We start from the raw sequence: 26,695 nt of genomic DNA, 5'->3' as shown, positions 1-26,695 counted from the left end.
TTCTGGCAAGGCACTTTCCTAAAATGCACTGCTTAGGTTCATTTGCAAAGTCCTGCAGCAAGCCGGAGGAAATGCCCCTTGTTGAACGGCAAGAGAAATTCAGAACAGACTCGTCTTAGAGTTGCAAAAGGAACAAAGGAGCAAGTAATGCAAAATCTCTTCCTTTTAGGTGTTTTTTAATATCTTAAAGCTTTATTAGAGTTTTCCCCTTCAAAATACAATGACAGGTAGGTATCATATCATTGAATAAAAATGTCACACATTCATAACATCAGTTCCCCCTGCATTGTTCAATTAAATAACTGCTTTTGAACTTATAGAATAGAATCAACTGGCTTCTGCAAATGAACATTCACTTTCACCAAGAGTAAATATAATTTAGAACATTATGGTCATGCATTGTGTCCTTACCCTCTTCTATATATCTCCAGAAAGGTACTCACCTGGTGTAATATAATGCACTTAGGTTTTGATTGGTATCATTTTTCAGTAGTAAAGCAATTTTATCCATAACCATTGTGACCATATTCTGTTGAACCATGTTCTAATCGAAATGTGCCCTTTTTTCTTCCATTATGAAGCGATGACAAATTTTGCTGATATAGTTAGAAGGCTAAAGAGTTCTTTGTTTGAAGTGGTGAGTTGAGACTATAGCAGTGAGTCCAATAAATAATTCATTGGGCTTAACTCCAGGTCTATGTATAATATTGCTTTAATATATTTATGTACTTGTAGCCAAAATTTGTATATAAATGGGCAAGACAACCATGGGTGATAGAAGGAGACTTTTCTCTTGCAGCCTTTCCAATACAAGTGGGACATATCTGGATTTGTCACAGCTAAGTTTGAAGGGGAAAGGTGCCATCAGGTTAATATTTTATAAATTTCTTTTTTGATGTTTAAAGAAGAAGAAAGCATTGAGTAGGACTTCCAGATATTTTCCCATTGTTTTTCAGTGATTTCTTGGCCCAAGTCTTGTGCCCATCTCTTTTTAAATAATAAGGTACAGTTCTATTTCTTGTTTAATAATATATCATATATTTGAAAAAGTAGTCCTTTGCAGTATTGTCCATTATTATTTTTACAAAAAAGGTTTTAGAATGAGTAATATTTTTTGAGTATGGGTGTTATCATGTGAGTTATTTGAATATATTCATACCATAGAAGATGTGTATCCTTTGTTTTAGCAATCAACTCTTGTTACAAGAGTTGTTACAAAACAAGATGTTTTGAGATTATCTTGTTTCCACTAATTAAATTATATAATTTTGTAAGTCCATGTTTTCTCAAGTAGTGAAATGATTTAACTTCCACTCCAGGTTTTTTTTTTTTAAAGGTTGACCATGAATTGAGGTTATAGGTGGTGGGGATGGAGCTAATATACGATGCCATTTGACCCAAATTAAAATGGTGTTTAATTAGTATGGATTGTCTTTGCACATTGATGGTCTGCTTCTCCAGGTTTACCATAAAATTTCTTCAGTGTTGTATGGATAGCAAAACTGATTCTCCAGATCTGCCCATGTTTTGGTCATTGTGAGACTATATAAGTTTAAGTAAGTACGCAAGTATTGTGGAATCATAGTATAGTTGCAAATCTGGATATTTTAAACCTCCATTATTTGTTTGTTGTTTTAGTATCGCTTTTTGTATTCTTGGTTTTTTATAACTCCAGATAAACTTGTCCAGTGTCTGCTGCCACTGTGAAACCTGGGCTTTAGAGATAGGACATGGAATTGTCTGAAATAAAAAGAGGTAAAATTATCATTTTTATTAAATGAGTTCGTTGTAGCCATGATAACTTTAGAGAATCCCAGTTATGGAGATCTTGTTCAATCTTTTGAAAACGTGGTACATGGTTAATCTCAATGAGTGAGGTATCTTTAGTAGGTATCCAAATTCCTAATGACTTCCACTTTTCTTTTGCCCATTTGAGTTGTGTCTCCTGTTGTAGCTGTAGATTTTCTTCCATTGAAGTATAATAATTAGCAATTATGGATTTACTGATATTGATGCTAAAACCTGATGCCTTCTTGAAGTCTTCTATTTTTATTCACACAATTGCTTGGTTTGAATTGGTCAGGTACAGAGTGATGCCATCTGCATAGAGACTAATTTTATGCTCTCTGACCTTAATTTTAAGTCCTTTAATTTTTACTGATAATCGTATTGCATTTGCCAGAGATTTGATGGAAAGAGCAAATAGAAGTGAGGATAATGGGCAGCCTTGTCTAGTCTCCCTCTGAATTTTGAAGTCTTCTGACGGTTAGAAGGTTAGCCAATACTTTGGCTATCAGGGGATCATATAATTTTTTTTATTTTATTTTAGTCCAAATTGAATTTTGTCCAGTAGGTGTTGTTAGTAATTAGGTTCTAGCTTATCAAAAACTTTTTCAGCATCCAAAGCCAATATAGTGAGAGGAATGTTGCTTCTTTTAGTATAGCATATAATATTAAGGGTTCTTATTGTGTTATCCACTTAATTTCTTTTAGGGATGAATCCAGATTGGTCAGGATGTATATAATGACCAATGCAGTTATTCAGTCTTTTAACTAATATTGTTGTGAATAGTTTGGCATCTTGATTTAACAGAGATATGGGTCTATAAAATCTGAGATTTGTAAGGTCCTCATCTGGTTTGGGGATTACCACTATATGGGCTTCTTTCCAGGTCTGTGGTATTTGCCATTACTTAAAGCATCATTAATTAGTATAGTAAGAGGTTTGGTGAGTTTGTTTTTAAATGTTTTGTAAAAGTCGATTGGGATGCCATCTAGTCCAGGACATTTGCCCAGTTTAGTGGATGTTCTAGCTTGAGCAATTTCTGTTTCTGAAACAGGATACTCCATTATTTTAGCACGCAAAGTTGTTATTTTAGTGTGAAGATGCATATTTACAAATCTGAAAATATTTTCTGGTTGCAGAGATTCTGAAGTATATAGATTTTCATAAAATTTAGTTAGTTCATCCAAGATGGCTAGTTTTTGTTAAATCTCTGTGGTCTTTAGATGTAAGTAGTTTGATTCTTTTAGACTGAGTTTTATTATTTATTCTTCTAGCTAAATCTTTACTTGCCCTAGCACCTTTTTCATAATAGCTTTGTTTTTAAAACAATAGCTGTTTCTGGATTGCGTGGGAGTCTAATAAATCCGGTTTTAATCTAGCTTTTTGGAGTTCCGTGTATTTTTTTAATTGACTGTCATCTTATGTTCAGATTCTATATTTTTAATAATTTGTATAATTTTTTCTATTCCAGAGTTCCTGTATTTCAAGGCCTGTGATGCTTGGCTTATACATTCACCTCAAAGCATGGCTTTAAATGCTTCCCAGATTGTTTGCTGATTTACTGCACAATCTGTGTTAAATTCAAATAATTCTTGGATTTTATCTTCAAATTGTTTTACAATATGTTTATTGATTAATAAATATGTGTTTAATTTCCATAAGTTTGTTTTCTTTCCTTTTCTTCAAATTGTAACCACTCTGTGATCCAGTTATGATCTGTCCAAATTGTATCCCCAATAAAAAGCTTTTTGCAAACCTCTATGACAATTTGGGCAGATATGGCTTCTCACCGCAATATTTATTCACTTTTGGTCATGACGCTGCCAAAGAAATTGTTAAACAGCGTGTGGCAGATATGGAGAAGCAATTGGACTTAAGTCTGGTTATCACCAGTAGTACTTTAGGTGGTTTTTCAAACTACCCTTGGCCAGCTGCATGCCTAACCCACTTGACCACCTTAAATCAGAGGAGAGCCTTTTTGCTGGCGCAGTTTAATGCCTTGCCTTCTGCCATTTTGGATGACAGATTTAAGGGGATACCGCTAAGGAACCAGTTATGTCCATGTGGTTTGGGTGACATTGAGTCTGTCTCACATGTTCTTTTACACTGTGCCTATTATAAGGGCATTTGTACTATATGGATCGAACCATGTTTTAAAAATAGGACTGGTCAATCAGAAGAGTATTACATCTCCTGTTTTTTGCCGGATCAACATGCAGTTGTCACAGCGGGGACAGCAAGATCCTGTGCAGCAGCCTGTAAACTGAAACGGGAACAATTGAGTAGTTATAACTGAGATTTTTGCATAATATGATGTGGTGTTATCTAGTTTTACTGTTTTGATTTTGCTTTGTTTTATGCTGATTTATATTTTGATGTGTATGTTGACTGTTCAGTGACCGTAATAAATTATTACTAGTTTTTTACAAATATAGCTGCAGAGGTGCTGAGATATAGATATAATCAATTCTGGAGTATGTTTGATTTCTATTTGAGTAAAGCATATAGTCTCCTTCCAGTGGATGTACTTCTCTCCATGTGTGCATTAAATTGAATTTTTCAGTCAATTGCATTAACAGTTTTGCATTGGTGTTCAGTATGTTGCCTTTCTTTGTTGGAGGTGTCCAGAACTAGGTTCATTAATGTGTTAAAATCTCCTCCTTTAATCCAGTTTTTCGTTTGGGGTTTGTCTGTGTTTTTTAAAAAAGCAGTTTGAAAAAGGAGTGCTATTTGGTATTAGGGGCATAAATTGAGTCCTGTATTGAAGGTTTATCAAATAATGTGCCCTCTATAAAGATGTAATGTTCTGCTGGGTCAGTGTGTATCTTAGAAGGTCTAAAAGGACAGTCTTTAGAGATTAATATGGCTAACCCTCTTGATTTAGATATTCTTGATGCAATATATTGCTGCAGGAAATGGGAATAACTGAATAGTTTTACAACTGTGTGTGTTTCTTGCAAGGATACAGCATTGGCTTGTTGTTCACGCAGTGTTTTAAATACTTTAGAGCGTTTGACGCATGACCCCAAGCCATTACAATTGACATAGAGAAGAATTTTTAAAGCACCCACCATTGTGCATTATAATAGATATATTCATTATCCCATTCAGAGAAGGTTTGTATAACTTCTTGTAAGTGAAAGTCAAGCCAGCTGATATTCATGATTTTAACTAATCCCTCCCCCCAATTCCCAGAACAGTCCAATCAACAATTTAACAAGAACATAAACAAGATTGGTGGTGAAATCTCCTTTTATTTTTCTTTCTGAGGACAATTGAGAGCATCTTTTCATCCCAGGATTTCTACAATGGTTAATTTGCCCTTATTCTACCCTGGTAACTCAATTTTTACTATAGACCAAATTTTGAGAGTGTTGCAAGCCAGCACAGTGTAGTGGTTAGAGTGTTGGACTAGGACTGGGAAGACTCGAGGTTGAATCCCCATTCAACCATGAAACTCACTGGGTGACTCTGGGCCAGTCATGTAGCTTTCAGCCTAACCTACTTCACAGGGTTGTTGCGAGGATAAAAACAACCATGTACACCGTTCTGAGCTCTTCAGAGGAAGAGCGGGATATATTTGTATATAAATAAATAAATAAATTGATACATGATAAATCATATATCATGTAAACAATGCATAGTACTACAATGTATTGATTGTGATATGAATAAAGTAGACATATAGGAAGGATTAATTTCAAATATATATTTATAGCATTTAGCTATTTCCTTCCTTCCTTATTTAACTTCAAATTATTATTCAAAAGACCATTTCTGTGAAGTTCCCAAAAGAGCATTTTACTAACCTACTATATATAGTTGAGTAATCCCGCCCCCCATTATCATTGTAAAGTTGTAAGTGTGTTCAGATAAGGAGAAGAGGGATATATCTAATTTATATATTATCCAGATGATTCAATATATGTTTCCCTCTCATATTTCTTAATAAAGTAGTTGTGTTGTTGAGGCCACTGCTAGTAGGGGGATATAGGGATGAGAGAGAGATATGATTTGTGGATTACTATAAAGAAAACCCCTGCTAACTTGGCAAAGAGGCACCTTTTAACATGGGGATTTTCTTTATTTAGCAGGGGGAGAATAACTGACCCTATCCACCCCTATCACAGTACCTCCAGTGACTGTTACTGGTGTCTATCATGTTTCTTTTTAGATTGTGAGCCCTTTGGGGACAGGGATCCATCTTATTTATTTATTATTTCTCTTTGTAAACCACTCTGAGCCATTTTTGGAAGGGCAGTATAGAAATTGAAGAGAGAGAGAGAGAGAGAGAGAGAGAGAGAGAGGGAAGGGAAGGGAAGGGGGGGAGAGAAAAGAAAAATGAAAGAGTGAATAAATAAAAAAAGAGACCAATCCTTGGATAATTCTTTGATTAAGTTTAGGAATTCTTGCTCTCAGTAAGGTGAGAATTATTAGGTATTGATTAGGTTGTGTCTGGGTGGCTTCTTCCTGTATGCTCCTTGACAAATGATATTCATAAAATGGAGATAGAACATAAGAACATAAGAACAGCCCTGCTGGATTAGGCCTAAGGCCCATCTAGTCCAGCATCCTGTTTCACACAGTGGCCCACCAGATGTCGCTGGAAGCCTACAGGCAGGATTTGAGGGCATGCTTTCTCTCCTGCTGTTACTCCTCTGCAACTGGTACTCAGAGGCATCCTGCCTTTGAGGCTGGAGGTGGCCTATAGCCATCCGACTAGTAGCTGTTGATAGACCTCTCCTCCATGGAGTTATCCAAACCCCTCTTAAAGCCATCCAGGTTGTTGGCTGTCACCACATCTTGTGGCAGAAAATTGCACAAATTGATTATGTGTTGTGTGAAAAAATACTTCCGTTTGCTGATCCTAAATTCCCTGGCAATCACCTTGGAGTTAGTTGGAGCAATCACCTTGACAAAGAGAAGGAAGGAGAGAACATCATACATTCTGGCGTATACTGGCTTAATTTTGATAACGATGGGGAGAAATGGATGGATAGAGATTTCTACTCAACCTTGAAGACTCTTATCAAACTAAAAGGAAGAAGGAGGAAGTGATGTCATACCCATGGCGGACGCCTAATTTCTGAGCCCCTTATCCCAAGACTGAATAGAAACTTTTAAAGGCGTTAATGTACCCATTACCTTAAGGAAAATGAGGAAATCAAGTGCTGCAACATCTAAGGGTCACAACAAAAGAAAAAAAGACCTTACAGATTTCCTATCCACTCCTCGATCTCAATCGAAGCCCTCATCAACACAACAAAGAAAGGCCTTATCAACAGAGCAAAGAAATGGCCAAAGGAGGAGCTCCAAGCCCCGTGTTGACACAGAATCAACAAACAAATGCTCCTGCTAAATGAATTGCAGAAAGTCAAAGCAGACATTAAAAAAAAAAATCACATTTATATCCTGCTCTTCCTCTTCCTCAGAGCCCAGAGCGGTGTACTACATACTTAAGTTTCTCGTCACAACAACCCTGTGAAGTAGGTTAGGCTGAGAGAGAAGTGACTGGCCCAGAGTCACCTAGCTGGTATCATGGCTGAATGGGGATTTGAACTCAGGTCTCCTTGGTCCTAGTCCAGCACTCTAACCACTACACTACGCTGGCTCCTAATACAAATGCAATCATTACTGCAACCTCTGCAGCAAAGAATGGGATAATTTAAGCAAAAAAACTTCAGATATTGCCCAGACAGCAGCAGACAGCAGAAACAAGCTGAAATACAAATGATGCAGAAAAATGAAATAGACTATCTTTCTTGTATTGAAAATCTCGAAAACCAATTAAAAAGGGACTCAATCCGATTTAGAGGTTTTGAAGAAAGGGTAGGCATAAACAATATTACCTCTTTTATCTCTACGTGACTAAATAAAGAATTGCAATTGGAAGCTGGAATCTACCAGACTATAATAAACACATATAGAATGGGTTCCCCACACATAAATGCAGTGCAATTCCCAAGGGATATAGTTGTAAAATTTCTGGATATGCGTACAAAAAATAAAACATTGAAAGAAGCCAGAAGATGTGTATCCTTTCAATATTTGAATAAATCTATACAAGTTTTTCCAGACCTATCTCCAGAAACTTTGGAAAGAAGAACAATGTGCCCTGTAACAGAAGCATTAATAGCAGCAAATATCCCTTATAGATCGGGCTTCCCCTTCTCACTTAAAATTCATTATAAAGCAACAATGTTGACAGCCACAGATTTAGAATCCACTATAGATCTTTCTTCTTTGGGCCTCCAGATGATCCCTCAATAAAGTAACTTGTTTTCAAGGTCATGTCTCCATCCTCTTTCTTTCCCCTTCCAGTGTGTCCATGTCGTGGCCACCTGTTCCACACAACTCTTAAAGTATTTTATTTCTGTTCATGGGTCTGCACTCATTTGATGCTAATTTCCCTCACCAAAACATAGTCACTGAGGGTGGTAGCTGACATATCTCCTACAGACCTCATAACAGGAGGCAAAGGAGACAGAGGGCCTGGGGATGCCATTTTCACTTTTTGTCCCAGGGCCCACTGCAACTTTGCTATGCCCCTGCTGGTCTCATTTATAAATGCATTAGGAATTCTCCATTGTTAATTTTTGAATTTGTTCAGAGCACTCTTGCAGGTTTCAACTTTAAATGGACATGCTTGCATTGATCAAATATTGCCCCGAGGCAATCTTAATGTTATAGTACATGTGGTTACATCAAGGTTATTTTTGGGGAGGTCTTTTGCTTAAGTGTGCATGCGCTACTGCACATATACAACACTAAAACACCACACACAAAATAATCTTGGCATCCGGTCATATCAAGACTGGTTTTAGCAGTGTTTTGTCTATGTATGTGTGTGTATCACTAACACTGATGGAGCGAAAGATATAGATGAATGGAAGGGATGAAAAACTATGGCAAAGGGCATGTGCTCCAGTTCCGAAATGAATTTTCTAAATCCTCTTCATTAAGCCAGAATCCATGAGGAATGGGACTCTCTCGGGGCAGAGCAAACCAAAATTAAAGGAAGAAAATTGGGGAAATCCTTGCATCACTAGCTGCATCTGGTGAATTTTGTCTCTTTTACACAGCTCTAAGAGGCACAGAACATCTGATGTCTTTTGTATCTGGTCACCCTACTTGAGAAGGATCAGTTACAGTTTCTGCCACAGGAAGAAGAAAGCGATTGTGTCAGCTAATACAACAGGTGAAAGCTGATTCATGTTTTTGTGTTCATTGCCCATCAAGATAATATAGCTGAGAAATAAGGAACTGTATGGCCATCACCATTGCTCTCGAAGGAGGGGAGGATGAATAGTACTTATCCAAAGATGCTAGAAGGAAATGGCAGGCAGTAGCCATTATGCAAGACCTATTTCCCTTTGCAGAGAGCACACAGTTGCTTGGGAGAGCAGCTGGTGACATTGTAGTTAGTGCTTTCCAAAAGCTAATTGAGAATGATAGGGGGAGAAATTCTTACGTAATATATAGCTGCACACAGTTCTATTTCACCCCAGATGCTCATCATGCACATCTGTTCTTTGGTTCCAATAAACAACCAGTTCTTCTGAGCTTCTTCCTCCAAAATTCATCACCAGCCTGGAAGACAAAGAGGCACAAGGGAGGTGCATGCTGAAGCTTGTTGCTTCAATTCCTTCCCATACAATTTGAAACACATCATTAGAGGTTACTCACTTTACAAATCCCATAAGGAATTAGTTTCACGATCTGCATGCTTGTGTTGTTCACATTATGCTAACTATGGTGCGGCTACAGTGATGTGGGCATTCCTTTCTGCATGAAGCTTTAACTGGTTTAAAAAAAGGTAAACATTTTGGGTAAGCATTTAAAAATGTTATATCAGACTACAGTTGACATATTGTTAACAAGAAATGAAATTAATCTCTCCCTATAACAAACAAACCTTTAGTAAATGAACAAAAATTTGCCCTGAGAGTTTTCAACCATTGAATAAAGTTATTTGAATACTAATTGATTGCAAATTTGGGAGAAAATTAGTTTGGGAAGTGATCTTATAAGGTGAAATTGGATTGACTTTCAAGGAAAGAACAATTCCTTCTAATGCTAATATATATTTTTGAAAGGAACAGTTGGCAAATTGATACTAGGTTCAAATGCTAGGAAAACTTATAAACTTTTAAAAGGCGATAAAAAAGATTGCTTTCAAAAGTTATTTCCACAGAACTGAAAAACAATATATTTGGAGCCTAAAGCTCTGCATTTGCTGCCTAAGGTTCCCAAAATAATTAATCAAAATCATTAAACAAGATGCTTCCTGAATATTATTGATAATTAAAAGGCATACTTTACAAGCCTATTGATGAGTAATTTTCTGTCTGAATGATGTGTGTGTGTGTGTGTACCTGTAATAGCTAACACAGTTATTCCCACTGTATGGATGTGCACAAAGCCAGTTTGCTGGTTCGGTTCAAATCTGAACCTGTTTGAACCATTTCAGAGGTCTGCTGGTAAAGTGGAATCCATTGAGGATTCTCCTTAACCAGTAAAGGGACAGCGGGGCTTTCCTAACTATAGAGGGGGTGGGGGAGTAATTTAGTACATGCAAGTGTAAGCCATGGCTATAGTGGCCGCAGCTGCAGGATGGGTGGTGGGGATTCCCCCCATCCTTGCCAACCTCTCCTTGAGTAGCCATGGCTGCTGGCAGTCTGTTTCAGGCCTTCTCTGGCCCCGTTTAGGCCTCTGTGCATGCATGGAGGTAATTTTTTTTTAACCTCTGTGCATGTACAGGGCCCGTTTGTGTGACCACACAAACTGCCCCAATGCTGTTAGGGTGGCACCAGACTTCTCAGTATCAGGGCTGCTACAGACTCATAAGACAGCCTCAATGTTGTTTGAAATGAGCAGTTGCACAAGCAGCAAAGCCATAGTTATTCCCATTCGCTGCAATGAAATAGGGATATTCAAGCCAGCTCGGTTTGAACTGGGATCGACATTGATTGAACTGGGCCGTGTTCCTCTCTTGCCACAAGGTCCACAGAAATGACACCACCACCTTTGTGGGCCTAGTTCCACAAGGAGCTGAACCTTGGACACTTAGGGCACCCTATATATGGCCTCTCTTGGTACATCTTAAGGTTTAGGCATGCAAAAGATGTTTGGCAATGCTTAATCAATTCTTGTGGTGGGAAAAGTATCAATGTGTGATTGGCACTGTAAAAGCTGATGGCACTCACCATCTGTTCATCAGGATCATATGCACAGTTCATCTGCTGTATGGGGCAATGTATTGGCAAATTGCACCACGACTTCAGAGTAATTTTTAGTTAGAATGAAAATAAAATATTTCCGTTTCTGTGCTGTGCTGATTGGGATACATAACGTAACTTGTGGACAGGATATCTAACACAATTTGTATTGTAAACCGCCCAAAGATATATGTTTTAGGTGGAATATAAATATGTTAAATAAATACATTTTTAGCTCCTCGTTGATGGAATCTGATGCCTGACATCTTGTGATGTTATTCCAGAATAGAATACCTCTAATGTGATTGTATTGTTCTATGACTCACTCCGTCTCTATGTTTAGAGGGACCATGCAAACTGGCAGAGAGCACTTTTCTGAAAGTCCAAGTTTGATGATCATCTTAGTCCTTGATAAGCATAACTGAAGCATAAACAGACTAGAACGATTTATAACTCACCTGTCTGATTAATTTCAGTGGGACTACTCATGAGTAATTGAGTCCAGCTGTCAGTCATTGTCTGGAATGTTTTTCACCAATTGATTCAAGCTTTTTGGCACCATCTGCACTGGAGTGTAACTTTTGCTTGACAAACAATGTGATTGTATCTATAAAGGAAAGACCAATATTCTTTTTCTGATCAGATGCTATTTGGGAAATTCTGCTTAAAAGGGGGTGAATTTTCTGATCTTGTCAGCAGCTCACATCCCAGGAAAGAAAAATCTCTATATCAAATGGCTTGTCTAGTTGTTCAGATATATGTGGCGTGAGGGGAATCGTGTCAGAGGGAGATTGATTAATCTTTCTCGGCACTAGAAAACAACAGCACTAGGGCTGAATGCTTTCTCACAGTTCCACAACAAGGATTATTATGATTCAAGGGAACCTTCTAACAGAAACTGGGGAAATCTATATAGTTTTAAAATTCTGACTGCAAAACCCATTGAACTTGTTGTTTTCTTCCAAAGAGATCTCTTAGCCAATCTCAAATGCACAACAATATACATAGGAAAATGGGAAAAGATTTGGATCAAATCTTTGTGCAACTTTGCCTTCTAGACTTCATTACAGATTACAGTTCAACAACCAAAGCTATAAATGGCATGATCCCACCAAATCTGCTCCTTTTTTATCGTCATCATCATCATCATCTACTATATATCAACAAAACCTACATTTTATTACTACAGTGTAATTAATTTACAAGTTAAGTGGTTTCTAATCCCATTAAGCATTTCCTTTACTCCCATTCTTCAGTAAAATACAAATGAAAGTGAGCAGGGATGGGATGAAATCTCCATTTTTCCATCCTCCTCAGATCATCCCATGTTTACTTCATTCTTAATACAATAATATCAAACTCCTGTTTTAAAACTTAAATACTTTAAAATGATATATGTAATAAAATATTTGAAAAGCACTTCTTTCAATTTCATCACATTCGGCACTGTTTATTTACAATAGACATTTCTCAGCCTGTCCTGGTAATAAGGGTGTGCATGAACTGAGGTTCAGGCACAGATTCAGTGCCATGGGGAGGGGAGCGGGGAGTGAGTATTTTAAGAAAAAGGAGAGCCGGTACTTACCTGCTCTCCGCCACCCCATGCAGCTTCCTGCAGGGGTGGTGTGCGTCCAAAGTACCTGCACATGGTGCCAGCCCACATATGGCATCTGCACATGTGTGGCTGCCATTTGCATGGTCAGCAACACCATGCTGACCATGCAAATAGCACCCACACATGCATAGATGCCGTGTGTGCTGACATTGCACATGTGTACTTGGGACATGCGCCTCTGCTGAAGAAAGCTGCATGGAGTGGTGGACAGCAGGTAAGTACATGCTCTCCGCTTTCTTAAAGGTCTTGCTCCCCTCCCCACAGTGTCAAATCTGTGCTCGAACCTTGGATCATGCCAACACTGACCCATAATTGACAGATATGGGATAAAAATCAGGTCATTTATTATAGCAAATTAAGTTTTTGAGATCTTCTGGTAAGTGTCAGAAACAATTCTGCAGGAAAGCTGTTTTTTGACATTGATAACTATAACATGGTACACATTGTCCTTTATTGGCAAATGATGGGAATCTGCATGAGCTGTGGGGTTCCCCACCCCCGCAAAATCAAGATATTTGATTAGCCTTTAAAGATATCATTTGTCAAATTTAGGAGGAATTTTCCTCAGGCATTCTAAAATCTTAAGTAGTAATAGTAAATATCAACAGGCAATGTAAAAAAACAAACAAACAAGCTATACTGTGGAATGCCACAGAATTTTATTCACTGGCAAATGCTGTTAGGCAAAATGTCAAATTAAGCCAAATATAAATTATCTGACATGATCAATCCAGACATTGTTCTTAAGTGCTAGGAATTTTACAGGTTTGCAAGTAAGGCTTAGCAAATGTGAGGACAGTATTTCATGGTTTCTCAAGTCAAGAATTCCAAGGAAACATTCACTAAAAATAAAACACCAGAAAAATGAAAGGAATACTTTGTACCCTGTGTGATCAAATACTGTGTTATTTTTATCATTACTAAAATAACCATTTATTTGTCATTTCAGTGGAGGAAAATACTAATAATTGATTTGTAGTGTCTTTATGAACCACAAATAATCTAGACAGGATTCATCCAACATACTTTACCATTAATTATGTGGTACAACATGACACACCTGAACTGCACCAATTTAACACATAAATACCTTTTAGTCTGGCATTTAACCTTGCAAAAGCATTTCACGAACCCTTGCCCACTTCCAACTGATTTTTCTGTAAGAACAGGTTCCAATGACAGCTCTTTATTTATTGTGATGTCCTTTGAAGCAACATGGGTTTTCCTTGCACTTAGAAAATGGCTACTCTCTATCCATCTACGTCTACGTCTACATATCTATCTATCTATCTATCTATCATTGCTTAAGGATGCCCAAGGTGAAAGAAGCTGTCACCTGTCACATCCATGGGAATTGCTAATATGCTCTAAGATCCTATCTGCCATCTGGCTCTTCCCCTTCAAAAAGAACTTGTTGACCTGGAGCCATTTCCACCAGGCTGAGGTGGAGGCAAGACAGCAAGGCCTCTCCAGCGATGTGGAGGATACTGTACCTAAGCTACACCTCTGAAGTTTTTTAAATCTGTGTTTTATTGTGGCATTACCACTTTTGTATCTGAAAGGTGAGACAGAAGTCTCTTAACCCTCTTCCGTATTTTGGGGTGGATTCCACCTCCAGCTGCATAAAGATGCATAAACAAGCAAACCACTGCACTCCCACCTATGCTCTTGTAGTCATACTCTTACCTTCACTCTGATACATGATATATAAGCAAGTATGGCCCCTCACCAGTTATGATATTTTATTATTAATAAAAATATCACACAGGGTAAAAAACTATGCCAAAATGAATGGGCTTTCTATGTTGTGGTGGTTTCTGTGGCATTCCCATGTTAAGTATATTGGGAGAAAAACCACCCTAGAAATGAATGGGCTTTCTATGATGGGGTGGTTTCGATTCCATTCCCATTTTAAGCCCTTTGGAATAGGGGAGGAAACACTGTTTGGATTTGGAAACTTCAGTTTTATTTTTCTTTATGCTGATAGTGTCTCAAAACCAGTCTGAGGCATGATATAGTTTTGTGCTTTTGAGTTTGGGCAGATGAAACCAATCCCTCCCAAAATGTCAGACCTAGTGTTTGGAACAAGTAAATTTGGAAGCATCTGACCTCATGGAAGCAGGGATTTTTGCTAGCAGAACAAAGCCAAAAGGATCACAACAGCAACAACTGCAACAAAAGCTTCAGTTAGCCTGGCATCAGTGGATCAAACATCCATAGTATATCTCTGGTCTTTCCCCATTTGTCCTAGTGGGATACAGCCCGGAACCTCGTGGATGGTGGTGATTGGAGCTTCCTTCCAGGTGGAGAGTGCATGGAGATGTAGAGGTGGAATGTGTGGCACTGAACAGTCTACTGAATCTCATTCAGCTGCCAATGAAGATTAGGAACATAGGAAACTGCCATATACTGAGTCAGACCATTGGTCTATCTAGCTCAGTATTGTCTTCACAGACTGGCCATGGCTTCTCCAAGGTTGCAGGCAGGAATCTCTCTCAGCCCTATCTTGGAGAAGCCAGGGAGGGAACTTGAAACCTTCTGCTCTTCCCAGAGCGGCGGCTCCATCCCCTGAGGGGAATATCTTGCAGTGCTCACACATCAAGTCTCCCTTTCATATGCAACCAGGACAGACCCTGCTTAGCTATGGGGACAAGTCTTGCTTGCTGCTACCACAAGACCAGCTCTCCTCTCTGAGATTCTGAGATAATGGGTTACATGAGAAGCAGAAATAACAAAAGGTTGTCTACAACCAGCCTACCACTTGACTACTGCACAGTGGTGAGGTGGGATCAGGGTCCTCTGGCAGGGAGGGTGGGCGGGCGTGAAGGCAGGGTCAAACATACCTTCCCCACAGATGATCACAGATCCATTGTGTGGGGCATGGCTTGGAGACCTGGGTAAAGGGCACACTTGCACCATTTTACCTAGGTAAAAGCTCAAGTAAAAAACTTGGGCTACTCAAGGACGCAGTGGTGGGATCAACTTTGATTTTGGTACTTCACACGAGCAGTCCTACCCAGGTAAAGCTGCCCAAGCCTGGGTAGGGCGGCTTGTGTGAACAGCCTCAGTGCATCTTAGCCTGCTAGTCCTGGCCGGTGTGTTTCATGCTGATCATGATGTGCTGCAGAGACTCTGAGCATCTACATTTGGGGTCCTCTTCTGCCCCCCAAAAGCTGAAATAATTTGAGGACATAACAAGTAATTTAAGGTTCAACAACAAAGCCACATGACAGGAGAGAAGAGTGGTGTTTGTTTGTTTGTTTGTTTGTTTGTTTAATATGTCTCCTGACTCCAAAAGCTCTAGACGGTTCTCCTAGATTCACAATAGACAGTGCACAATAAAAACAAAATAAAACCAACTATTAGAACAGAATTTTTTAAAAAATAAAATATTCAGAGATTACAGCAATTGAAAAATTTAAACAGCAATTAAAAATTTAAAACATTCAGAGATCACTAAAAGCCTGGCTTTAAAAAGTGTCTTGAGGCCTCTTTTGAAGGCTGGTGAAGATGTTAAACAATGAATGTTTATAGGGAGCACATTCCACAGCCTAGGAACAACTACAGAGAAGGCCCGTTCCTGAGTCACCACAACATTAGTGGAGGCAGAGTGGAGACTGCCAAGCTGGCAACCATTAGATGAATCTGGACCTTGTTTGAGTGGGAGCTGTAGCACTCAGCATTGCAGCACTCAGACCCTGGGTCTGACCAGCAGTTGATGAGCAGCTGTTAGGTATTCGAAGTACAGTCTTTCTGGCAATACATGTGAAGCAAGCCAAAGTATTGTTTGAAAATATGGTGGTGCTGTGATGCAAAAACACCCTACCCACTGACAAAAGATGCTGACCTTGGAAGGCAAGCTGCAGGACTGCAACAAAGACAAGTAGGCCAGCAAGTTGTGGAGCAATGTGTACAGCCACGGAACAAGTCTTGGGACTGCTTCAGGTGAATCAATTCTCTACATGAACTCCAAAACCAAGTTGAAGGTCATTTAGAGCTGTGATTCAGATGAACATTCCTCTCATGTGATTAAAGAGTGTACTAAGAGCATACACCATCGACATCAGGGCAGGTGCATTCTTGCCACAGACCTGACATTCTCATCTATGCAGGGCAATGTTCATCTGAACCTGCCCTCAGAGAACTGTGGTGAGGGATAATGTTTTCCCCAGTGTATAGCTGGCAGTGTATAACTGGCAGAGCAAGGAGTTCACCTGTCACTATGGCACTATGAGACACACCAAGTCAGATGTACCCCCAGAAATGCAACCAACCACAGTTACAAAGGGGAACACGGTCATCTGTGATTGACTTGGATGGACAGAAGACATTGGTAATGGATGTACCCAGGAAGTCTGTGCCCAGGATTGCTGTCAAAAAAACCAAGTAAATGATGTGATGATTGTGGGTGACTGGCTTGTAGAATGCACTTGGCTAGTTCCCAGATTGCCTTTAGGTCAGTCTTAGTGTGTCCTTTCAGCTGAAATACTGAAAACTGAACTATTGAAGTATGGATCCTCATTAGTGTGGAATTTGAGATGTTCATTTTTATTTGCTAATGACTACGGATGTGCAAATCAATTCATGACCAAATTGATTTGGCTTGAATCTGGGTGATTCGAGTGATTCAGCCTCATATCAAGTCACCTTTGAGGATGCTTACCAGATTCAAGGTGAAATCAAACCACTGTCAATTGGAACTTAAATTGATTTGGCAATCTGAGCCTCCATTTTGTCCCCAGCGATCTCCATTTTATCCCCTCCGAGTTTCTGCCATCACTGCCAGGTGTGAATTTTTAGGAATTTTTATGTGTGGATTCTGGATTGTGAAATGACTTCTTCATAGGGAATCTCTATGAAGGAATCCCTATGAAGAAGTCATTTCACAACCGAGAATCCATACCACATTAAAAGTCCTAAAAGTTAATCCCTTCGCCTGATTCCTTTGGGGGCTGGGTGACAGTTGGCACCCATGTGAGTCGGCCACCCAACCCTCTTTGGTGCCCCCTAGCCCTTAAAATTTGGTGCCCCCTAGCCAAATCTATTCAAATTTGGTGCCCCCTAGCCAAATCTATTCAAATCCAAATCAAATCAAATTCGAATCAAATTAACCCAGATTCAAGGGGAGCAGATTCAAGCTCAAATCAAATCAGGCTGATTCAATTTGAACTCGCATTGAATAGCAAGAATTGATTTGTGCACATTCCTACTAATGATTCACTTTCTCAGTAAGTTGGGCATGGCACTGGGTACGGGGTATTGCTTGGGATGGCGGGGTCACTGTTGCCTTCGCCCAGAGTGAAATATTAAATTATTGTGGGTTCTATGGCCTGAAAATGTTGGGGGGCATCCAGTGTAACCAATGGGACTACTTGGGAATAGGAAGTCCTACTAGTGTGTCAAAAATCATGACTCCACATGAGGGTTAGTAAATAAAATTACATACATACATACAATGGGGTCAATACATACATACTCTGGTAGCGGGCAGAGGGAGATATGGTGGTGGGAGTTGGGCTGGCTGTTACAGGGGGAAACGGTTCAGGCAACTGAGGCCTGTTCCTTTTTCCAGCTCTTCTCCCAACCCTGAGACCCCTGGGAGCTCTGAGAATACTCCCTCGAGGATTAGGGTGCTGCTGCTAAATGCCAGGTCAGTTAATGCTAAAACATCTCTCATCCATGATTTGATTGCGGATGAGCATGCTGACCTGGTGTGTGTGACGGAGATCTGGTTGGATGAGCTGGGTGGAGTTGGTCTCTCTCAGCTCTGTCCTCCAGGTTTCCTGATTGTGCAGCAGCCCTGCCTGGAGGGTCGGGGAGGGGACGATGCAGTCATCTTTCGAGAGACCCTCCCCATTTCCAGGTGCCCGGTCAGGCAATCTCAGAATTTTGAGTGTTTGTCCTTGAGGATGGGCCTCTGAGATAGGCTGGGGATTCTGCTGGTGTATCGAGCACCCCGCTGCACTTAAGTCTCCCTTCCCGAGCCGGTGGAGGTGGTCTCGGATGTGGCCTTGGGTTCCCCCAAGCTTATTGTTTTGGGGAATTTCAATGTTTCATGCTGAGGCCCCCCCTAGTGGGTGCAGCTCAGGATTTCATGGCCTCCATGGCAACCATGGGCCTGTCTCAGTTGGTATCGATCCCTACCCACATGGCAGGACATACTCTGGACCTCGTTTCTGCCAATTGGGGAATAAATGATCTGGAGGTGGGGGAGTTTGAGATAACTCCCTTGTCATGGACAGATCATCATCTGGTGGGGTTTAGTTTGACTGCTCCATCTGCCCTCTGCAGGGCTGGTGGACTGATTAGAATGGTCTGCCCCTGGAGGCTTATGGATCCTCTTGGATTCCAGAAGGCCCTCGGGGAGTTTCCAGTGTCCAAAGCTGGTGGCACTGTCGAGGCCCTGGTTGATGTCTGGAATGGAGAGATGGCCCGGGCTGTTGACACAGTTGCTCCTAAACCCCCTCTCCAGCTTGGTGGAGCCCATTTGGCTCCTTGGTTTTCCTCGGAGCTTAGGGCGATGAAACAACTTGGGCGGTGGCTGGAATGACACTGGAGGAAGAGTTGTGATGAATCTGACCGAACACGGGCTAGAGCCCATTTTAGGGACTACTCTGGCGGTGGGGGCAGCGAAGAAATGCTTTTTCTCCACCTCCATTGCATCTGCTCAGTGCAGACCGGCGGAGCTGTTTCATGTAGCTAAGACACTGCTGCACACATCCCCCCAGGTAATGGGGGAGGAAACATCCACAGCCTGCTGTGATCAGTTTGCGTGTCACTTTGCAGATAAAGTTGCTTGCATCTGTGCTGATTTGGACTCCAGAGTTTGGGTAGTTCCGGCAGATGTGCCTCTGGTACCATCTGGTCCTATTGTGTTGGGTTTTTTTCAGTTGGTGCAGCCGAGGATGTGGACAAGATCCTGGGCAGTGTGCGGGCGACATCGTGTGCTCTTGACCCTTGTCCTTCATGGCTAATAAAAGCTGCCAGGGAGGGGACAGGTAGATGGTTGGAGGTGATTATTAATGCCTCATTAAGAGAGGGCAGGATGCCATCGTGCCTCAAGGAGGCGATGGTAAGACCATTATTTTAAAAGCCCTCCCTTGATTCCTCCAACCCGGACAACTATAGACTGGTCTCTAACCTGCCCTTTTTGGGCAAGGTGATAGAGTGTGTGGTGGCATCCCAGCTGCAGAGGGTCTTGGATGATACGGATTATCTGGACCCTTTTCAATCTGGCTTCCACCCTGGATATGGGACTGAGACTGCCTTGGTCACTCTAGTGGATAACCTATGCCAGGAACTAGACAGGGGGAGTGTGTCCCTGTTGGTTCTGCTGGACCTTTCGGCGGCGTTCGATACCATCGACCATGGTATCCTTCCATAGGAGAAGGCTGCCTCTCGAGTATGGGAATTAGAGGTACTGCGTTGCAGTGGTTCCAGTCCTTTCTTGGGGGGAGGGTCCATAATGTGGTGCTCGAGGACTACTGCTCGGCTCCGTGGCCATTGACCTGTGGGGTCCTGCAGGGTTTGGTCTTGTCCCCCATGCTGTTTAACAGCTACATGAAACCGCTGGGAAAGGTCATCCGGGGACTTGGACTGAGTTGTCAGCAATAAGTGGATGACACTCAGCTCTATCTCTCCTTGTCACCTGATCCTAGGGAGGAGGTGGATGTCCTGAATCGGGGGCTGGAAGCTGTGATGGGTTGGATGTGGGCTAATAAACTGAAATTGAATCCGGACAAGACGGAGATACTGTTGGTCAGTAGGAGAGCCAATCAGGATGAGGAGATTTTACCGGTTCTGGATGGGGTTGCACTCCCCTTGAAGGAGCAAGTACGCAGCTTTGGGGTATTACTGGACCCGGCTCTGCTTTTGGAAGCTCAGGTGGAGGCAGTGGCCAGGGGTGCCTTTGCACGTCTTCGGCTAGTGCGCCAGCTGCATCCCTTTCTCGGGAAGGCAGATCTGGCCATAGTTACCCATGCCTTAGACACATCACGGCTGGATTACTGTAGTGTGCTCTACGTGGGGCTGCCCTTGAAGAATAGCCAGAAACTGCAACTTGTGCAAAATGCGGCAGCTAGGGTTTTATCTGGAGCTGCCCAGTGGGAGCACATCATACCCATTTTGAAAGAGCTGCACTGGCTACCAGTTTGTTTTCAGGTCCAGTTCAAGGTGCTGGTTTTGACCTTTAAAGCCCTTAATGGTTTGGGCCCAGGATACCTGAGGGACCGCCTGCTCCCAAGGATTACTGCCCGCTTGATGAGGTCATCTGAGGGGGCTCTGCTCCCGGTGCTGACAATGAGGGAGGCTCGGTTGTCATGCACGCGGGACAAGGCCTTCTCTGTTGCTGCCCCCAGACTCTGGAATGCTCACCTGGTGGCCATTTGCTCCTCAGTATCCATCACAGCTTTTAGAAAGAGTGTAAAATCTTGGCTTTTTGCCCAGGCATTTATTTGATTCTCTGCTGCTGCTCTTTGTACTTTATATTGCTTTTATGCTTTTGTTTTAAATTATTAATCAGATTTGTTTAATATTTTTCACTTAATATTTTAATTGTGTCTTTTTCACCATCTTGTGTTTAAATTTTTGCTGTAAACCGCCTTGGGATTTTTAATGAAAGATGGTATATAAATTTAACAATAAACAAACAAACAAACAAACAAACAATGGGTGCACAAGCATTGGTGGCTCCCACCCTCTGAATTGAGAATAGGGTTTAGGGTGGGCAGGTGTTCTTTTTTATCCTGGAGAGTCTTCTATTATGAAGAGCAGCCCCATCCTGGACAAATACTGGCTGAAGGCAGCTGACATAATTATATGTGTCTGGGCTCCTTCCTGGCCTCACCAACACCAACCTCCCTTTCAGGCTTGGCAACTCTGAGCCCATTGATGTGGTGGCATAAGAACATAAGAACCACCCTGCTGGATGAGGCCCAAGGCCCATCTAGTCCAGCATCCTGTTTCACACAGTGGCCAACCAGATACCGCTGAAAGCCTACAGGAAGAAGTTGAGGGCATGCCCTCTCTCCTGCTGTTAGTTCTTTGCAACTGGTACTCAGAGGCATCCTGCCTTTGAGGCTGGAGGTGACCTATAGCCCTCCAACTAGTAGCAGTTGATAGAGCTCTCCTCCATGAAGTTATCCATACCCTTCTTAAAGTCTTCCAAGTTGTTGGCTGTCACCACATCTTGTGGTAAAGAATTCCACAAGTTGTTTATGCATTGTGTGAAAAAAATACTTCCGTTTGCTGGTCTTAAATTTCCCAGCAATCACTTTCATGGAATGACCCCTGGTTCTAGTGTTATGTGAGAGGGAAAAGAATTTCTCTCTATCCACTTTCTCCACACCATGTATGATTTTATAGACTTCTATCATGTTTTCCTGCAGTCATCTTTTTTCTAAACTAAAAAGCCCCAGGTGTTGTAGTCTTGCTTCATAAGAAAGGTGATCTAGGCCCCTGATCATCTTGGTTGCCCTCTTCTGCACCTTCTCCAGTTCTACAATGTTCTTTTTTAGATGTGGTGACCAGAATTGTACTAGAGATTTGCACAAATCAATTATTTGATTTGATTTCTGCCCAAAACAAATCACCCCTGATTTGTTTTATATCCAAATCTACCCCCTCCAAATGAACCCAGATTCAATTTGTATTTGCTTTGATTTGATTTGGATTCAGACAGATCTGAACCACTTAACAAGGTTCTATAGGCACCAAATTTGAGTGATGGGTAGGTTTCCATGGGTGCCACCGACCACCCAAATTTCAAGGCAGTGTAACGGTTGATTTTTATTGAATTCCTTTAGTTTTTACTGATTTTGAACATTTCTGCCATAGGAAACAATGGGGATTCGAAGTTGCCACAGCCTAACCCTAAAATGGATCCCCAGCTTTCATTAAAAAGAAAAAAGAAAAAGCTAAGCTCTAGCCCTTGCAGAAGTGGAGTTATGGAGCAAAACATGCAGTCATTATTTTTCAAGTGTTTGGATTCTTTAGTGTATAATAACTTTTACTCATAATGAATACCTATGAGGATTCATTGTACACCTTCATTTCTTCTGTTTATTTTAACTGTCACTGGACAGTGCCAACTGTCAACTACCATGTGCCAACTACACACACACCCCATTTGCAAGGCAGTGGAGTACTCATTTTAATTTTTAGGAATATTGAAATGTTTAGATTCTTTGGTGTCTAATAACTTTTCCTCATAATGGATCCCTATGAGGAATCATTATACACCTTCATTTCTTCTGTTCATTTTGACCTTACTGCTTTGCAGGTGGGGGTGCAGAATTAGTGGGATCCCATGTTCCAACTACCCTGTAATTCACAAGCCACTGGGTACTCTTTAGGAATTTTTGAGGTGTTTAGACTGTTTGGTGTGTAATGAATCCTCATAGGGATTCATTATGATGAAAGGTTATTAGACATCAAAGAGCCTAAATACTTGAAAAAAATCCTAGAACATAAACTTGTTATTCCCCTTGATGCTTTTAGCTAAATGTTCCTCAAACTCTCTTTACGGCTCCCTTATTGTCACCTTGCATTTCATTTGCCAGAGTTTGTGTTCCTTTCTGTTCTCCTCATTTGGGCAGGCCTTCCAATTTCGGAAGGAATTTTTAAAGAATTAATTTTTGGCTCCATTGGAAACCATTGCCTGAGCCTTTCCATTCAGAAATAACACTGTGTTCCCTTTCACCTTATTAGCTTATTGCTGTGACCCAAACTCAGATTTCAGAGCAATTCAGGTCAGTAGGTGAAAAGGCACTCTGTTATTTCCTATGGAGCCAATGCATGTCTATGGAGCCAAAAATTAATTCTTGATTAATCAGGAATTTTTAAACAATAAATCCTATCAACTTGGGGGTGCCTTGGGGGGTAGATACTGGCCCTGCCATGCCTCCAGGCCCACTTTTGGGTGCCCTGGCAGCCCCCAAAGGTGGGGAATGGGGCATCCTCAAATCCCCATTGTTCCCTATGGGAGGAATACAAAAACTGGGGAAAAAAATCTTCAGAAAATCATTAATAATCACAGGAGTGTCTGATTGCTTTTGTGTTCAGTGGGTGGTAGGCACCCCTGGGTTACCCACCCAGTTTTTTTGCCCCTAGGTACTCCACATAGGGAATAATGGGCAATAAAATTTTCAAAAAATCATTAAAAATCGTAGGAGTGTCTGATTGCTTTGAGGTTTGGGTAGTAGTTGGCACCCATGGGTGCCTACCACCCAACCCAGTTTTGGTGGCCCAAGCCAGTTCTAACCAGTTTGAACTGGTTCAAAATGATTCAAAACAGGTTCGAATTCCAATCGAACCAAAGGGGGGTTCGCGCAAAACCAAAACTGAACCACCCCACCCCAGTTCAAACCCAGCTCAAATTCAAACCAAACTGGGCAAACTGGTTTTGTGCACATCCCTACTAATTTAGAAAAAACCAGCCCATGGTTTTCTTCATCTGTAAAATTTTTATCTCAACCAAAATCTCCATCATTCACACCAGCACTTGACAGCTGGCTATTTAGTGCTGATTTAGTTCTAAAATTCACCTTGTTTGGCTGTGAGTAAAGGAATCCTGCCCTTAGATTGGTTAATTGTAGGCATCAGTGTAGCAACTCTCTCTCTCTCTCTCGTCCCCATGCTTCTTCTTCCTCTCACTAGCTGAGCTCCATCCCTTTTTCTGTCACCATTGCCTCTACCAGCAAGCAGCAGAAATGCAAGAGTAACGTACAAGCAAGAGAGGCAAACAGATAGAAAGACAGAGAGGAAGAGATGATATGTTTGGTGATAGAATTGGGTGTGGCAAAAATGTGGGGTTGGCAAGGGCAACCCCTCTGCCCCAAATGAGGAGCCTCCATTGCTGTACACTCATACACATATTTGTGTGAATGACTGTACCTTTGTTTATTTTAAAAGTGAACCTGGATACAGGCCCTTCAATGCACGGTACAGTTAGGAAATTTACTTCTGTATCTGCATTCAGTATACCATGTGAATGACAGATCTGTACAGATCTGTTTACAGATCTGTACTTGTGAACACTGTGCACTCATTGTATGAGTGTTGAACTTAATATGTGAATGGGTCTATACTGTTCCTAGTTTTGGATGGATGCCTTGTTAGTTTCTAAAATAAAAACAAAACATTCTGGAATGAGGCGCAGCTATTCTATTATTTGAAACTGTAAAGTTCTGCAATGAATCTCAACAGATTAATTTCTGGGTCGGGGAAAAATAACATGAAGCAGGTAAGAGACATACTTTCAAAATATGAGAAATCCATGTATTTAGAAGACTTATACTACGGAAATAAAGGAAACTATTGTATTGCTTGAGACTGTAATATTCTTGGATAAGGAATATCTCTTTACATTACTATCACCTGGCAACCCTAGATGACACTAAAAGAAAACTGATTCTCTTGCTATTATTTGTGTAATAGTAATCAGAAACAAGAATGACTTTACAGCCAGCCTTCTGCTACCTTGTAGGGAGTCACAGGAGATGCACCTAGGTAATCTTACAGCCTGGTCCTAAAGGTCTTTTGCCTCCACCCACCCACCCCCCGCACCGCCCCAAGAAACATCCCCCCCACCACAAACAGTATTTTTAACATGGACCATATAGTTTTATTTTTAAAAGTGACCATACAAAAGCAACAGATCCCTCTTTGAGGCCCAGCATGCTCGCTCTCTCTGCCTGGAAGTCTGGTAAAAGGGCACCTCTGGGAGTCACCAAAAGCACCCGAGTTTGTTGTTCTTCCAGGGAATAATGGGTCTAAGCAGGTTACCTCCCACAGCCACCACCACCACCACCCGCCCTTTTTGGATTGCATGTAGATGAAATATGAGCTATACATAAAAGGAACAGGGAGCAGATTTTTTTCTGAGTGAGCAATATTCTAAATATTATCTGTTATGTCTTTCTCAATCACAATCAAGCAGTTTCATAGATTATTGGTTACCCCTTTTCAAGAATAGCCTTATCTAAATAGAGTCTCTTCTGAAGACAATGAGATACATTAACTGCTGATATAGAACTTGGATTGTAGTTTAAGCATCCAAGAATAGTTCTAACTGTATTCACTCAGAAATGATCCCCAATGAATTTAATACAGCCTTTATCTACCACCATTTATTGCTTTACTCACAATTGTCCTTCCTTCCTTGCTGTGCCTTTTTGGTTTCCATTCTCTTCTTTGCTTTTATTCTCCATTGTCCTTAGTAGATATCCCACAGGCAGAAAAAGACAATTAAACTGAGCCAGGTGTAAACTGTTTACTCATTATCACTAATTGAAAAAAGAGCAAATGGAAAAGCCTGTGATGCCACAGATTCAGAGTTATCTCACCAATAGTTGCCTTCATGTTGTTGTTTTTTAAACAGACATTTTGATCAGAGATTGATTTTACAGATGACTTCTAGATGATGTTCCTTATGCAGGCAAGATCTAGCAAAATAATTTGAGTAGGCTGATACAGAGGGTCTTGTGGTTACCTGGCATTTAAATTTCGTATTTGTATCATAGATGATCTTCTCACAAGATAGCCTTTCTGTTCAATACTCTTTGTACTTGTTTGTGTTATGAAAAATGAGAAGAAAAAGTATATAACGGAGAAGAAAAAATAGGGCACGACACGTTTCCGCCTGCCCTTCCTTGCATATGATCAGTTCTTTATAAGCTGTAATCCTTTTAATAGTCCTCTCTTCTCTATATGCTTTGGAGACATATGCCTGATTTCATGATCCCTACATACACATATTCATAGTAATTTAGAATTGCAGACCTGGGATGATTCCACTGCCCTGATCAACACCGAGGAATAAGAATGCCTCTGATACCCAGGAACTCTGCTTTGATTACAGGAAAGAAAGTTCCTTCCTGATGTTGCTAAGATTCGAACCCTAGCTAGACGCTCTAGCAAAATCTGCAGTGCGTGCTTACAAGTGCCAAAAGCAGTTTGGAAGTCCCACCCTGGGGCATCACTCACTCCTTCCACTGTGCTGTTCGTGGTTACTGTGGCATTTTTCTGAAGAGGGAAATACTGTAACTGATGGTGCGTGCTTCCATAATTGGCAGCCTG

At 41.0% G+C, this 26,695-nt stretch overlaps 1 long non-coding RNA gene across 2 annotated transcripts; it reads right to left on the bottom strand.

Moving 5' to 3' along the window:
- Positions 1-163: 163 nt before the first annotated feature.
- LOC128326427 (uncharacterized) lies at positions 164-26,695 on the bottom strand. 2 transcript variants are annotated; one of them, XR_008308041.1, is made up of 5 exons: positions 25,763-26,695; positions 14,729-14,788; positions 11,463-11,611; positions 9,473-9,587; positions 164-9,376 (listed from the first exon to the last, which is right to left on the bottom strand). It is a non-coding gene; the product is annotated as an uncharacterized LOC128326427 (long non-coding RNA). The 2 variants fall into 2 exon arrangements; XR_008308042.1 differs by lacking the exon at positions 14,729-14,788 and having other exon boundaries at positions 25,763-26,694.

Source organism: Hemicordylus capensis, chromosome 5 (assembly GCF_027244095.1).
Source record: "Hemicordylus capensis ecotype Gifberg chromosome 5, rHemCap1.1.pri, whole genome shotgun sequence".
Lineage (NCBI taxonomy): Eukaryota > Metazoa > Chordata > Lepidosauria > Squamata > Cordylidae > Hemicordylus > Hemicordylus capensis.
Note: the sequence above shows the minus strand (reverse complement) of the source record. Positions and strands in the feature narration are given on the sequence as shown.